Source organism: Labrus mixtus, chromosome 16 (assembly GCF_963584025.1).
Source record: "Labrus mixtus chromosome 16, fLabMix1.1, whole genome shotgun sequence".
Classification (NCBI taxonomy): Eukaryota; Metazoa; Chordata; class Actinopteri; order Labriformes; family Labridae; genus Labrus; species Labrus mixtus.
In genome coordinates this window covers 12,078,812-12,095,977 of record NC_083627.1, presented here as the reverse complement: position 1 = coordinate 12,095,977, position 17,166 = coordinate 12,078,812, and the positions used below count along the sequence as shown (strand labels likewise).

The 17,166-nt window shown below is 41.8% G+C and overlaps 1 protein-coding gene across 2 annotated transcripts in view; it reads right to left on the bottom strand.

Moving 5' to 3' along the window:
* LOC132991611 (hippocalcin-like protein 1) overlaps positions 1-16,796 on the bottom strand; it is a 44,739-nt gene extending 27,943 nt beyond the window's left edge. Inside the window, exons 1-2 of one of the 2 annotated variants that reach the window (XM_061060421.1) lie at positions 16,741-16,778; positions 16,429-16,647 (exon numbers count right to left, since the gene is read on the bottom strand). The gene's annotated coding sequence lies outside the window, so the exon portion shown is untranslated. Of the gene's footprint in view, positions 1-16,428 lie in introns of both variants that reach the window. The other variant, XM_061060420.1, reaches the window with a different exon arrangement.
* Positions 16,797-17,166: the final 370 nt, after the last annotated feature.

Sequence of the window (17,166 nt, the reverse complement as noted above, 5' to 3'; positions counted from 1 at the left end):
TAGTGCTATGAAATATAACATATTCACATCTAAGGTATAATTGATAATGTGTCAATCAAAGTGACCCCTAAACACCTGAATGTCATCCACTATTTCCCTCAGGGGTCACACATGTAGCTATTCTTAAGGTGAAGGAAAGTCCCGATCTAATTCTATCTTTAGCTGCAATCGATCTGCTGACAAACAACACCAGTCTCCCTTTCCTCTTATTTAGCCTCTCCTTTTATTTTCGCCCCAACTCCATCCTTCTCCTTTCCCCTCCAATCTGTCTCCAATGTCAGTTTGTCGTTTTTTTAACAGCCGTTGATCTTTGCTAAATGCCTTGGGCCGAGCTTGCTGCTGTCTGAGCTCCCCTGGTATCGCTGCTCTAGATCTCCCGGTTCTGCTCCTGCCAACACAAACTGGCAACAGGACTGCTACAACCTGGCCTAGGGGTCTCTTTGCCTTGTTATTAAAATACTCAAAAGTGGGTTCACATGCCTGATGTTGTGTTGGGTGCTGATGATTTGTCATGAACAAAGTATTAGTTGCCTGAACAAAGCTCAGTGGAGTAACAGAAGCAGAGTGACATGTACACACTAATGTTTAATGAGGTTCTAGTGCGCATACAGCTAACTACAACACAATCATTCAAATAAGGGACACAAGTACAAACTTACATGAGTTATAGGAGAGAAGTGTGTCTTCTAATATCCACTCAGCGGCTTTGAAAAGCTTGTGGTTAGGGTTTAGTGAGGCTCCAGTGTAAATTATATTGTAATTAAATAGGACACTGAATCAAACCTCTCTCCTTTCAACCTGCCAACAGTGTCATGTTGCCTGCTAGGTGAATTGTTCCGTGTGCACCAAGTGCTTAAAGGGTTACTGCGTTGTTTTTCAAGCTCTCCAAGGAGCTCGAAAAAAAGGAGGGACATCCTTTACTGAACAAGGCCTCCAGTTTGAAGGGCTTTTGATGCAGCAAAGTGCAACGCTGCACATGTCCTCGAGCAGCACACAAACACCAGCACAGCACCAAGAACACCAGAGGCATACTTAGAGCCATGTGCACCAATGGCACGCATATAGTCACAAAAACAGACAGTACAAGGGATAAACATTTAAGGAGGAAAATGTAATCATTCACTCAGCATCAATGTCTGCTCTATGATGCTGGCAGCAATTATTGTCTAAATCAGGTCAAGTATTGTAGAGATGTACCACTTACATGATTTGGCTAATTTGCACATTTAAAGTTGAACCTAGTTTGCTTGTAGGTTTGTACATCACCACACAGACTAGCCCTTCTAAAGTGACCAGTTGTCGCAATGGGGACCTTTGGGGGTTTGTTTCTAAGTGGAGGCATCAACATGCAAAGATATAAAGCTGACAGGAAACACGTTTTAAAATTGCACTGCCCTCCTCCCCTCCTCACGATCAGTGCAGCGACAGGCTGTGCTGTAACATCTGATGATTTCTAATTGTGAACACAACCTAGGTGTGAAGGTGGGTAGCACAAATAGCTATGTGTAGATAAACCCGCTGACAATGCAAAGTTGTTATTTACAGCAAATCCTGCTTCAGTGTTGCCCTTCACTTTATGGAAAGTGTCCAGAGATAACCTTTGTGATACAGCACGGTATAAACAAGACGGACTTGTGTGACCTAACCCTGAACCTATATAGGATATTTCATTTAACCGACATAGCTTATTCAGCACATAGCACCTTTACAAGGAAATAAAGAGGATTTGTTCAGTGTATCAGCTATTGTTGTTAAATGCAGATACACTGCCACTAGTTAAGGTGTACTAGCACAACTACAAGAGCCCGTGAGGAAGCAAGGAAGATGCACGCAAAAGATCAAGGATGAAAATCAAACAAAGGGGATGATGGTAATGATAGTTAGAAAAACAAAAGACAAAGCTTGGATCATGTGGCGCTTACTAGGGTGAGCGGTGTGAAAGGCAGATGGGAGAGGCAGAAGCAGCAGTCTTTTCCAGCTGCTCACTGGCACACACATACTGGCGACAAGGTTATGACCCATCTAGCTTGCAGTTTTTTTTTTTTTTTTTTACCTTTACCTTCTCCATCTTTCCACTTCATTATCTCAACCTCACTCTCTATGTCATTCTGAGAAAATGGCCACGCCGAGTACCCTTTTCTTCTTATTCTTTTTAGATTTCTCCTGAGTATCATGAGGCAGGAAAAAGTCCAATGTCAGTCCTATCCCCTCTGTTAACCCTGACATTCTACTCTCCATCTCACATCTTACAAAAGAGTCCAATCTGTGATAATACATTTTACATGTATATGTGAACTGTTCTATAACTATATTTCTTAATGGTCACACTGCAGAATTTTAAATGTTCGAAACTTTGGTAAATGGTTAATGGACCTGAGCTTATAGTGCTTTTCTAGTCTTCTTAAAGCGCTTTCACACCACAGGTCACACCTACCCATTCACAACCATTCACACTCTGATGGCAGCGGCTGCTCTGTAAAGTCACCATCAGAAGTAACTAATCCCATTCATACACATTCATACCCCGCTGACAAAGCAGTGGGAGCAACTTGGTTTAATGTCTTGCCCAAGGACCCACGGAGATGTAGCGACAGGAGCTGGGGATCGAACGCCGACCTTCCGGTTGAGGGAAGACCGACTCTACCAACTGAGCCACAGATACCTAAATATTGCTGATGCGGCTTGTGTTGCTCTGTCTATATCCTGTTATATTTACATAATGCAAATTAGTTTTAAGGAAAACTAGAAATCGCTTTATTGTCGTTTGTTTGGCTATTAAGTTTACTAGGGCTCTGATGCGTATCACTGTGGCAGCACTAGAGAGTTAGGTATATTTTGGCTAAAAAGGTATCACAGTAATACAAGGGAAATGGACTTTGCTCTTTAATATACTTATATAAAGAGGATTTAGGCTCCACTATGCTTTCTCACGACAAAAGTCCAACTGTCACAGCTTCTCTTATATTGTGCAACTTCTCCCTACGTCAAAGATTTCAACCAAAGAAAGATAAGAGAAAGGGAAAAAACAGATCCTTTGATGGTGTTTCAATACTCGAAGTCAAGAGAAAGATAACGACTGGAACATGTGAATGAGACCCAAAATGCCCTCAGTTGCCATATAAGGCAGAGACCTGCAGAACACAATATGAAGTAAGGTTTAGAAGAAAAAAAAAATTCTTTAGTCAAGCTCCAGCAGCCTACAGTGGTTTAAAAATAAAGCCATTGCAGAAGTACAAAAACCTGCAGTTCCTCCAGTGTCCACTTGAGGCTGGCTGCAAAAGCCACGAAAGTCCCATTCACACCCATGTTAAAATGCCCATTTTGACATGTTTACAGCTGTTTGCTAGTTCTAGCTAAAGGCCTGTCTTAGCTGTACTTCTTTGCATGTTGCTAGGTTGACTGAAAGTAAGTTTGAGTCGTTATTTCCAATATGGCGACTGCCCTTGGTTGGGCTTCAAATCTCTGCTTCAGAAACCATTTGGTGACGTCACTGAGACTACATCTATGTTTTATACAGTCTATGCTTCAGTAAGGGGGGGGGATACTCACTTTCATATTTCCTGCCTTGTTCATAAAAAAAGAAAAAAAAAACATCTAAAAATACCCGCCCATCTCGACAAACAGCGCACTCAGCATGAATTCTGCCTTCACAGGCTATCTTGTTGCTCTGACAGAGACCTGTCTGACGGATATATCCCACAATGCAGTGCAGTGATTTTTGGTTTACCAGCATGCATGTTTACAGTTCTCCTCCTTCTGTGCTCCTCCTCTTCATCCTGCCCACTTGTCTCCTGCAGCAGGGGTTGTGAATTCCACACATCAACCAGCTACAGGAATCACTATCTCTCCATTTCTAATTTGTACCACACAGCTGCCTCCTACAACTGCCGGAGGTGTGAAGCTTTACTACATTGGTAATGAGATTTATTTTGGCAGTAGAGGAAAAACACTGCTCCTGTTACTGTGTACACTGATCCTCACTGAAGTTCTCAGGGAAGAATTAAGAGTATATAATAATGCACAGCAGACCAATCAAAGGTTGACATGATGCTGAATATATAAAAAGGTATGATGTGTCTGCAGCAATTTGAATGTAAAACAAAGAAATAATTTTGACTTAAATCAATCTTATCAAGCAAAGTGTTTCAATTCAACATACACATTTTTGTTTCTTTTTGCTCATGTCTTACGTCTGTTCTCAAAGGTAAAGCTCAAGGGTGAAGTAGCAGGGTGTAGTGCAGACTGCAAGTGTCAGAGTAATGAAACAGTCGCCGACAGTAGTTATTGATGGGTAATTATAATTATCTTTAGGAGTCTGGGAGTCTGTCAGCTGAAGAGAGTGGAGCAGGTTTTACTTTACAGTCGAGAATGAGAGATGGTCATGTAACCTGGTGCATTTTTAAACAGCATAATTAAAAGTAAGTCATTTACTATGATCGCAACGTTGAATTGCAATTAAAGTAAAGAACAAAAACAAAAAGAAGAAAATCTGGATCGGAAGGTCAGACTTTGAAAGAATCGGAAATTGGAATGGGCCAAAGAAATTGCAAACATTGCGTCTCTAAAACTATCGATGCACTTTGGTAACACAATAAAAAATGTTGTGATACTTTAACCACTTTAAAGAAATATTGGAATGATTTCTAAACCAAAGTTTACATGCAAAGATCTGTGTCGGTGTGTTTTGGGATTCTGAAAAGCTAGATAGCATTGTTGTAATCTATCTATTTTATTCTGCATTCTTCGGAAAAAGGAAGTACGCACATATCGTAATGATAAATGGTGTGATCGATTTACCATGGAACTCAGAGTTGAGAATAACGTCACATCCGAATTGACCGCGTTTGAGTTGCAAGTGGGCAACAAGTCAGACAAGCAACATGAAAACATCTTAAGAGTAACTGTGTTTTGTTAGCTAATATCAGGAGATAACAACACACAAAAATAACATGAAAGCATGTCCAAAGATTGAATTACACAAAATAGGACTACCTCGTTAATAAACCCTTTAGTTACAGCTTAAATGTTAATGTTGATGCACATAGCAGCCAAGTGTTAGATTTTAACTTGTGTGACATGCAGAGTCATCAAAGACATAAATCCATAGCCTTCCTTCCAAAAAGGCTAAATCATAGTACCAGTAGATTCTTGGTGATACACTGTCCTACTTTTCCATTAGGGTAGCTGGCCATACTAAAAGAAATATAGAAATGTAGAAGCAATCTTAAAGAAGAAAAGAGCCTGGAAATGGAGGTAGATTAGATATAGAATACTGTTTTTAAACCACAAACTCCAGAGATGTTTGTTCACCGTACACTGGGGATTATTTATGATTCGTTTTTTCCGCAACTAATAAGAAGCAAACCTGACACTAATCTCCAAACACAAGAAAGGCTTATTTGGAGAGTGAGTGCAAGTCAATCCCTGATCAGATAAGGTAAAAGGTTGCTCCACAAACAACCTCCTGTCTGTGTCAAATAAAAAAAGCATTCGCCGGAACACACACAAGAGTATCATGCTGTGCCCTGAGAGGCCGACGGCACATTTAATTGAACAGACTAACACTGCTCTTTTGCTCACAGCACCACAGAAAAAAAAAGGTTGCTATATGATTGCACCAGCAGCTAGAGAAATGAGTCTGCAGTCATTACGGCTGCTTGTAAATGCATCCAAGCCAGCCGGCGCCAGATCGATTTTTCTATTTCTGATTGGCCCTCTGTTATTGCCCAGAGAGCGCTGCGAGACTGTTGGAGTGGGGGGTTGGAGGGTGCTGATCTTAATTGATGCTGTCAGGGTATGAAACAGGTTATAATTTCTCACCCAGAACATTTCATCTGCTCCTCTCCCTTTCAGAAAAATACTCTGAAAACTATTAAAAAAAAAAAAAAAAGACAGGGACAATATACAGTACTCTGTCAAGAGACAGCCGCTGGTTATTCTCCTGAAAAACTACTCACAATCTACTCAAGCATCAAGTAGAGTAAATCTTCAATGTCCCTGTGGTACAATTTGGCTTAGAGACTGCACTCAATAAAAGTAAATATAAATAAATCCAACAATGACTAAGTTCAAAGAGGTGCACATAATCAATAAATATGCATATTAATACACTTACACAGGTAAATGATGTGTAGTTATTATCACTTGACGCCAAATCAGTTCGACTTTGTCATGTATAATTATTGCTGGAATGCAGCTTTAGGGTGTATTCACACCTACCTTGTTTAGTTCGCTTGAACCGAACTAAAACCCTGGTGCGGATCTTTTGGGCAGGTGTGAATGCAAACCATCGAGCTAGGGTGCCCACCAAACAGCCGAACCAAGACCCAGCCAGAGAGGTGGTCTCGGTTAGATTCCAAACGAACCCTGGTATGGTTCCTTTGAAATGAGAAAGCGATCGGACCTCAGTCCGACCCAGTTCTACAAATCATACGCCTTTTTGGACGGAACAGGCTCCCGTTGCCACGCGCATTATGGGGATAATTGTTTGGTTAGCAGCACAGTGTTGTTGTTTGCTAAAAATGAGTCGTGGGTTCAACATGGGGGGCAGAGGAGACACGTCTCCATGACTGTTTACCGCTTTACCCCGCCCCAGACCTTTCTGTCCAATGACTGAACGATCTTTGCACACGTGGTTTTGTTTACGAATTCTGTGCCTCTTGCGAAAAGTGCAATGTGAAAACGAACCGCAACAAACCAAAAAAGAAACATTGCATTTGGTCCGGAGCAAAGAAAGCAAACCAAAGGACTTTCCTGGTGCGAATACACCGTTAATGTTCAACAGGAGAGACTTTTATTTGCTCACAAACTAACAGATTCACAAACTGCTCAGCAATGATCTGCGTGTGGTGCAGAGGGAGAAGTCTTGTAAATGACAATTAAAAGAGCTGAAGTGTGTCAGGCCTGAGGAGGCCAGAAGGAATAATTTCACTGTCTCAAACAAGGAAGCATGGAGTTGTAAAATCTGTTCAAAAATATAGTTAAACAAGATAACTCTACATGTGCACGGTTGTGGTGTTGAAAACAGTTCATCTGCTAAAGCCTGGCCCACACTAAAATCTTAAAACTTGTTGAAAACGGAGAGACCCCTCACATGAAGGCACATAATGATAGATTTAACTATCTTGTTCCTAAAGTGTGTAGAGCATCGATATGACCAAAACATAACACCACACATTAACAGATTCCATTCACTGACAGCCACAGTCCAGAATTTCAAAACTGGAAATCTCCATAAATCTCTCAGTCTTTGAAGGAAACAATCATGGTGGACAAATTCAGAAGGAATTGGTGATCAAAAAACTATGGATGAAGTCCAGGAGATCACATGAACAGGGGCTGTTACATGTAGCGCTAGCAGAAGGTGGTTAAAAAATGATTTGTTGTACATTTGTATTTCCCACTTCTGTCAGCTGGTTTTCAAATTGGCTATTACTTTTCCCACTTGAAAATCCACAAAGTGTGCTCTTGGCTGTCTTCTGAGTTCCCCTCACACAAGATATCAGATCATAAACTTTTTTTTTTAGTTCTGGATTTGAAATCGGTGCAGCCAAGATGTTCTTCCAGCAGTCTTAAAAATACCTCCCACTTCCCACCACAGGACTTTGCTCCCTTAGCCCGAAAGGGGGAATCAGGTACCAAATCGGCTTCATTTTCTTGATTTTCTTATAGTGTTTGCTGAGCTGTTATCTTCCATTGGCATCACAGCAGGATTGAACAGGGTCGTTTTGGCATTTTCGTCTCCAGATTTCAAAGGTGAAGGCCACTGAAACCAGAAGGGATTCCCTTCAAAGTCTATACCTCAATACTGGTGCCATAGGGACTAGAACCTCTTCTTTCAGTTCTTCTTCAGAAATGGACTCCTTGGATCATACCTTGACATCTTAGATTTTTTTCTTTTCCAGAGACAATTTGTGGGCAGAACTACGTGAACAGAAGTGTGATCAGAGGTGGCTAAAGATGTTTGCTAGAGTAAAGCTTGGCTAAGTCTACATGATGATCGGGCCCATTTGAGGTCCGATTGCCCCCTTCCCAACAATCGTTGGGTTGCTCCCGACTCAAGGCTGCTTGGAACCGATTATCTTCCCAGATTATCTTGTAGTGTGAGTCGCATAAAGATCCAATCTTGACGACCCTGATCTGCTCGGAGACCGCTGGGGATGCCCCAATTCATGAATTGAAGCATGTTTTATATTAAGGATTAAAAATCTTGAGGGTTATGTAATGTAAGGGTCTGGCGGAAGTCGTTTGTGACTTCAATAACCACAAGAGACAAGCAAGACACAACGGGCACAGGTGAGCTGGACAACTGGAATGCATATGCAATCCCTGTTGTTTGTGTCTCCACGCCCATTTCTTCACCCAAGCTTTTCTAAAAATGTTTTTTCCTCTCTTCAAAAAGCATTATAATCGCAAATTTAACTGCCAGCTCGATTGTTTCGTGAGGTCACATGAGGTGGTTGCGCATCCTCTGACGGTGAACGATATTCTTAATGAAAGTCTTCAGTAGGCTATGTGATGTGCCATTATATTCATATCATGTATGTGTGTGCATGTTTGTGATTATGGAGAAGACTATCTATTTAGATCTACAGTGATTTTTAAACTGATGTAGTCTAAGCTATAGGCACCCATAGACGGAGCCATAACAAAGGTCCAGCACCTCAACATGAATGGACAGGCAGGCAAAGGACTGAAGTAAAGAAAAAGGTGTACTACTTTTACCAGTAATTTAATTCTGAAGATAGCCCCATATCTGTGTTTAGTGTAATGTTGAGGCTAAGGATAAACTGTGTTTCCCTCAAATGTAACAGTATCATCCCCTGGATGTGAGGTCAAGAGTCTGCATAACATGTGTCGCTTAACATCACTGTTAATACACAACCACAACATAACTGATCTGTTCTATATATTGAGTCATATAAAAGAGAAAAACAGCTTTTTCTATCATATGCTGCCATTATCCATCCCATCATCTTTCGAGATGCCCTCTTCCGGTGTTTTGAGCTTGCTCTTGCTGCTTTTCAATCTCTGGGCTGGGTAGCAAGATGAGCCTTCTAAAATGCTCTCAAACCTTTCATTTATAAATGCCAATGCAGCCTCCATTATTTCTCAACCGCAAAAGAGGCAGAAAAAAAAAGTTCTGAAAGATTGAGCAAGAAATCACACAGACTCCACATGACAGGGCTTACATCATCAACTAAGCTGACACGACATGTGTTTGGATAGAATAGGGAAGTATTTGGTGAAATTTTAATTTAGCAACTTATGAATTATGGCAAATTGGCATGGAGTTGGGTTCACAGAAAGGCCCCTCTAATTATTACACATTGCTAGAGGTCCCAAGGTATTACTGGACCCAAGTTATTACTGGTCCTATGTGGACAGGGCTTATGTGACTTATTCATAGATAAGCGATTACAATCCTTCAAATAAGGTTGGGTTCATCAGAGGACATGTTCTGCATCACGAAAGAATACAAACAACTGTGACAAATATCTGCAGAAAAGAAAGAGCTGATAATTCCACATCAGGGCTGCACTGTCTTTCTACTACCAGACATCAATTAATTCAATGAACAAATTAGATAAATCATAAGAAATGCAAGCTACTTCACCAATAGTGAAAAGTACAGACCACTGCCTAAAAAACACAAGCCACTCAAACCATTATACTCTAGACCACATATCAGAAATACTCACAAAGACAAAGCTTGCTTTTTGTAACATATAACATCAAAATTGATATTCTGATTGGAAACAAATTCTAGTCCCTTCAATAGTCAGAAGAAACACAGAGGTCCTCCTGTTTATAACTATGGCTAGCGCACTACATTGGAACTAATTACACCATGTTTTGTGTTTTGTGTTTTGGGATTTCTGCACAGTTGGCTAGCTTTTCGAGGTAGCGGAAACTGATATTACATCTGTCATTTGTGAAAAGCAAATTGCAATCAGTTCTCTTGCTCCTTTTGTCCATGGAGCATGGATTTCAAAGACTTAGTTGAGGAGTTTGCAGCGAAGATGACAGGAGAAGCACATGTAATTCTGAAGATAAGAGCTGTTTTAATAAAGATTCTTTGCTCAGTGATGTCAGTTTTCAATTGAAAAGGCCGATCTTTCCTGTTGGAGCTGTACACATTGGCTTATAACTTTCCTACATCTTTACTTTCATCCTGGCTTATGGTTTACGACAGCTAGTTTCAACTGAATAGGAGGGCACTGCATTTACTATTTTTTACTGCCCAATGACGGGGTTCAGAATGAATGTCTTAGCATGTTGTGCAAAGAGTGCAAGAGTGTGCTTCGAGGTAGTTGGTAGTAGGTAGTAGTCAGTCAAATACACCTGATAGCCTATTTTTAAATGAAAAAGATTTTTGTGATTATTCAAAGATAATGAATAGGGGGCGCTGGTGGCGCAGCGGTAGGTGCCATGTATGGAGGCTATAGTCTTCCAGGCGGGCGGCCCAGGTTCAAATCCTGCCTGTGGCTCCTTTCCCACATGTCATTCCCGACTCTCTCTCCCTGATTTCCACCTCTATCCACTATCCTATCTCTCCATTAAAAACCCCAATTATAAATCTTTTTAAAAAAAATAAATAATAATGAATAGGAGAAGCCTTCATCTCTGTTTTGGAGAAATTAATGGTTTTTCATCTAAACTGTCATTCATCAGTTATCCAGTCCAAGTTTTTTTTCTTGGAGGGGGGAATCTGATTTAGATTTTCCAAAATCAAGAGTTTTATAACAATGTCTTGTTCCAAATCTGCAAAGTTAATGTTGAGGAACAAAATGGGATATTTGCTGATTCTCTTAAGTCCTAAAGGCTGAACAAATGCAAGCCAAACATGGCTGTAAAAAGATCTATATCCCCAGAAAAAAACCCCAGACCTCCATCACTGAAGGATATAGCTCAGACAACAGAGGGATGAACTAGGTTCCCCTTCTCCAGACAAGGAGTATTGAACCAATGGACTTAGAAAAGCAAAGTAGAGATCAAACAAAGGGAGCCGCGGCAGGTTGCATCTAAATCAAGGAAGAACCCCCTGAGGCTTCAAGATTCAGGGTAGAGCTATAAAAGCAGGCATAATCCTTGTTATGGCTTCTGCAAAGCTTTTCAGTCTAAAGGATTAATTCAACTTTTAGTCCCAAATGAAACTGAAGCGTCTTAAAGGGACGTTTGAAAGGGCCGGTGAGAGAGAGAGACAGGACAAACTCAAAACTATCCTCCATAAATACTACATTTTCTTTCATTCTTGATAACCTTTTTTTTTTTGTAAACTGATTTTTTTAAACCACCTTCAAACCTTGACGCTTCAACATGTAGAGTGAAAATTAAAGAAAATGAAAAGCTAATTGACCAATAAACACGAAGAGTGTTAAAGATCGAGTGGCAGGGTTGCAAGGAAAAAGTATGTCAAGAAGCGCAAGGATGAGAGAGATGTTCTTGCGGTCGGAGAGAGAAGTGATAAGAGACAGAAGCAGCGAGGAACAGTCCACTGTGAGATATGTTCTCTGAAGAGGTTAGCGTGAGCAGCGAGCGTGGTGTCTCTATCTCACAGTATCAGCGGAGAGCTGTTTTCTCTTTCATGCTAAAGAACACACACATGGACACCCCTTTACACACTTTTCTCCCCTGTGACTTCATTAGCCAAACCACATGCTGAGCTCGAGGAGTAATTGGCTGCCCTTTCAGCCTACTAATGGCAAGAGTGGAGGAGAGGATAGGACAGGAGTGGAAGAAGCAGAATTACTGTTGCTTACTAAAAAAAATCTCCCCTTAAAAGTTTTTATGTCTAACTTGTACTTTTTTGCTGTTCCCTCCTGCCCCTACTTCACAAGTTTCCTCTATTAGAAGACAAAGAGGAGAATTCCATATGAGTGTGTTTTGCTTAGAGATATACCTCCTAACAAGGAATGTAAAAAAATCATGTTTTTGAGCTCAATATCAGATGTTTTAAGTGTTTAAAGCGTCTAAGAACCAATTTTTGTAAAAGCTAATTAGTTGCATTTCAAATTAAGTAAATCATAAGAAAAATGTATCATGTGGTTATATAAATACTATTTGAGATTATTTAGTGTGGTCTGTTGTGGTCACCATCAGAAATCAAAAATTGTTCACCAGTAGGTTAATCTCTATTTAAAAATTCTACATAACAAAGTAGAATCTGTACTCAGGGGTCTGGATTATCAGTATTGGAAGCGCTGTTGATTTGTTGTGCGTTAGTAGCCCAAGCTGCATTGAACAGTTACATATTAACAGGCTTTTGTGTGTGCAGGATAAACAGTCTGTAGGGAAACCAAAAGCTAGCAGAACGCCATCGACTCTAAATACATATCGGCTGTCATCGTCGGTAATCCGACGTTGATTCATTTGTCTCCATAAACAGATATCTGCATAAAAGTGCAGCTAACAATCAAATATAGATCAAACATCAGAGTACTGGAAAGCCTAGTGGTAACATATGTTGTGCGCCCCATGTACAGAGGTTTTCGTTCTCGTAACAGTAGCAATGGGTTCAAATCCGACCTTTGCCATTTGCCACATGTCGTCCCTAGATCTGTCCCCTAAAGAGTTCCTGTCTCTCGTCAGCTGTCTTATCCAATAAAAATGGTCCCAAAGAAAAAAAACGCATATATGTAGAGCAAACATTTTAACTTGAGCGACAAGTCTTCTTGACGTTATTTCGAAAGCTGATCAATTATTTCGGCGAAATCAAGACCTGTTAATTGTCAGTGAATCACGAGAAATCGGTTTCTTTTTCAGGCTCAAATGGTTGGAATAAGCCAGAGTGAAGCCCATGTGTGACTATCATCTACTGTTGACTCATGAAAAACAGATGAATGGGTGCTACTCCAGGGGGTTTTAATGGACTAAGAAATCACAGGGTGTATGCTGATGTTCTGCGGATGTAAACGCTGCATGGAACAGAAAGTCCCGGCTAGAAGTTGTTTAAAACTAACGATTGGTATCATAGGAATCACTGAAGAATTGGGATCAGTTTCCAGAGTCATATCCGGTCTCTCAGATGATGAGAGACAATGAGTTCCGAGATTGCTCTTTGGTGAAATCATACATTCCATAAAAAGGGCCAAAATGATCCCTGGCTGTGCTCTCTGCTACATCTAGCATCACATATGGAATGATAGTTACATCAGCCCTGGTATTTTGCTCCAAATGGTTGACGGACCCTTCGCTAGGCAGCTACTCTTCTAGCCTTCTTGCAGTTCGTATCAGACTGGATGTCTGTGATGGAAGGGCTATGACCCCTCCCTGATTATAGGGCCGACAGCATGCATGGAAAACACAGACCTCTTGTCAACCCACGCAGGCCACGTCAACCTCCCCTACAATTGAAAATACTGACAAATATGGAAACGGCTGATACAGAATGAAAACATGATTTCCGTTATCAGAGAAGCTCCTTTAAGACTCCTCTGATTCTCAAAAGTTTCAGGTCAAAGGAAGGATCCTGTGTGATGCTACTCAGCCAGGCAAATGTTTGCAGTCCTGTAAGCATTGCAGCTGGAGTCTAGAGGTTCTAACAAAGTGGAGAGATGAGGGACAGCAAGTCAGAAAGATGTGTGAGTCCTTTTAAACAGGCAACAATCCAAAACAGAAACAGAGCTTTTAATCAAGCTTTGCACAGTCGACAGACAGCTCAAAACAGCTATGTAAAGAATCTTTTTAAAGGTGTTTTTGTTAAGCGATATGAGACAAGCTCTACCTTGAGGTGCATGTGAAGACTGATTATAGAAATTGCAACCTTTATGCTACTTCAACATAAATGGCCGTAACACAACAAAACATAGTGTGGTAACTCTTAAAACAGAACCCTTTTCTTCCTACTCCTGTCATATACAACCGGTCCACAGAGCCTTATTACACTGATCTATCTCCTTGTTGTTCTTGTTGTTATTTTTCACAAAAATCTTGGAGTTGTCCTCCAAGACATTTTCACTTGCCGTCCACATACATCATGCTGCCTTAAGATGTACAAACACCGGTCCTGTGGGGGAGAAGCTAACCCGAGGCGAGTGCCGAAACACTCTCCAGGTCCACCAAGGTCTCCTCACATCAGGAGAAATTAAATGCTTCCCTTGTGTCCCTTAAACAAAGACAGAGCTTCAAGAGGCTGAGCCTGTCTATCCCATGATCCAGTGCTGACCCGAGCTCATGTGGTGGAACAGAAACCTCGATTCAAAGTGACTCTCAGACCACATGCTTACGTATTCCATGCACACATGAAGCCAGGGGCATCTTGTTGGGAATTTCTAGTGTCACATAAGAGCAAGGTCGACTATATGAAGCAACACTTGACTGTCCCATGTGAGAGGCTGCAGTATAGGCTACAGGAAGAAGTACACTGAACACAGCAGAGACGTGCATGAAAGAGGCTTTACACAAAGTGAGTGGTGATAATGAAACCACTTCCTTCTCTCTCTGCACTGCAAATCACCTGCCTCTTCAAACACACCTTAACTACCACATCGATCATTTTTACGTGCTTTACGCCTCAGGGTTACAACCTTTATACATCTTGTGAGTGTGTGTGCCGGGGAGTGCGCTTATGAGCCTGAGAGACTGAGCTAGTACTGCTCCGGCACACATTTATCTTCTTATGTAACAACTAGACTAGCGTTAGCACATGCGGGCTAAATGCTGCCTCTACTCAGCTAAACATCAGCTGCAGAGTTCTGCCCATTTCTCAGCCCAAGCAAATTGAGTTGAGCAGGTTTCTTCAGGACGCGATCCCCAAATACAAACGTATTAATCAGGGCCGTGTCCTCATCCTGCCTCACGCTCCCATTAACCCCGGGTTCAGACTCAATGGCAGCCACATAATCAAACCTGTCATTATTCCTTTCACTATTAGCTGCCGTAAATGAAAACTGCTCAATAACACGGTGGCTTTTAACCCTATAACTGTTGTGCGACTGCAGGGTGGATCTTCATATTTCCCTAATCCAATGCCATGTCTGACAGAAACCAGTTAAATCTGAAAGAATTAGACACTGATGGCATGCAACAGCTGAGGTATTAAGGTAAGAAAAGTAATGTATCATACCAATGTAGCATAGCGCGGCCTGAGCCTGAATAAGGCACAAAACAGGCTATTTCAAGGAGAAGAGCCAGAGGTCTTTACACCTTTAAGTGGCAGGTGATAATCGGTGGCATGTTATACCACCCTCTGAGCGGAAATCAAAGTCAAAGTCAACTTCATTGTCAATTCCAAAATATGCCAGACATACAGTGGAATCGAAACTGCGTTTGTCTCCGTCCCACGGTGCAATACAACCAAAATAAGGTAAAATAAGGTAAAATAGATAAAATAAAATTAAAAATAGATTAAAAAAATACAGAGTACGCAGCACTTTTGTCAATTTGCAGATAAAATAATGAATCAAATGTTTCGTGAAACACATGACGCCCATGCAGCTTCAAGATGCCAGTGGATAATTGAGCACAACAAAAAACACGCAAGCTGTTTCAAGAGAGGCTGCTTTCAACCTTCCCGCAAATAATTTAGACATCCTCTACCTGAGACTCCTTCGTCACTTTGAGGAAGAATGTCACGCCTCAGATCAGTTGATGTTGTGGTATGCTAATTTTCTGTCATTTAAAAGACATGCAAATGCAAAGACATCATAAGAAGGTCATATCCCATTAAAATATAACTACTAGAGAGATGAAATAGGCTACACAGCTCAACAGCTAGTGAAGAGGATGAAAGTAGCCTAATTGTTAATTAGTGTCATTTTTTTTTGTACAGAGACTGTCTGTGTGTAAAGTCTTGGCAGTATGGGCTATTACAGCCAAAACAAGTTTCAAGAGGGCTGCAGTCAAGAGGATAAAATGTGTCTCTTATTTTACTCATCATTCTCAGCGTCATACAGTAAGGACGAGAGTAACACCTCATGGCTGTCAGACAGGAGGAGGAGAGGCTGAAGGATCCAGAGCACCCACCATGAAGCATCCCCTCTCTCTCTCTCTCTCTCTCTCTCTCTTTCTGCCTTGTCCCGCGTTAAGATCATTCATAAAAAAAAAAAAAATGGCAGGATGACACCGCCATCAACATATGAGTTGTAGCCCACCAAAAGCTCTTCCCTTCCCTTACTTGGAAGAGTAGACTCCAACCATAGTGAAATGTGGGCTACAAAACGAAGAAACATTTGTCTTGAGTCAATTACACAAACTGCAGACGGCAGCAGGGGAATGTTTCAGGTCACACAATGTTGTTTTATTGCCACCACACAGCCGAGATATATATCCCCCGTTCTTGCGGGTAAACAAAAGCGTCTGCGTCGCCTTTCCAGAAGCCGATTTCTTTTCTCCCCCCCCCCACAACAGCGATTAATGTAGAATAATGAAAATTTGAAGCAGCTTTAACATCTGCTCAACAAACGAATTTCGACCCCACTTCCTTACCCTATTAATCCGCGACTGTGTCCGTGGAGTGGATGAGTATCTCAGTTCCAGTTCAGCGGGGGGCTGTTGTTCAGGACAGCCGGGGTAGAGATGCGGGATGCTCGCTTTGCTCCGGACTCCTTCCTCCCCGTGCTCGTGATGAACAGCGGTGTAGGACCGATCTCCGTCCGCTTACTGGCCTGCTGCTGCTGCTGCTGCTGCTGCTGCGTCTGCCTCTTACTGCACACACATCCAAACACAAACACCGGACTAGCTGAGTGACTGATTAAGTGGCCCTTGGCTACAACAGCCGAGCCCTGTATACCATGTTACCGTGCAGGCGAGAAGCAGCAGTGATGGTGCTGCGGTGCGGTGCGGGGCTGCTGCTGCTGCTGCTGCTGATGCTGACGTTTCTTCTTCTTCTTCTTCTTCTTCTCCTTCTTCTTCTTCTTCTTCTTCTGAGGCCAGGCCGGGACGGGATAGTGGAGGAGGACGGTGTGTTTAAGTGTAGAGCGCCGCTGGAGTGGATTTAAACGGGGGGGGATGGTTTCGTTGGGATTACGTGGTGGGGGTTTAATTAGACAGCGCAGCGCCTATTGGCACCGACCTTGCGCACAGCCCTCCTCTCCAACTTTCCTCCCACCCCCTTCCCCTTTCTCGCTCTCTCTCGCTCTCTCTCTCTCTCTCTCTCTCTCTCCCAGTCAAAGAGATAGATAGGCTATGTGTGTCACAACACCGAGTGATGGCGCACCGTGCAGT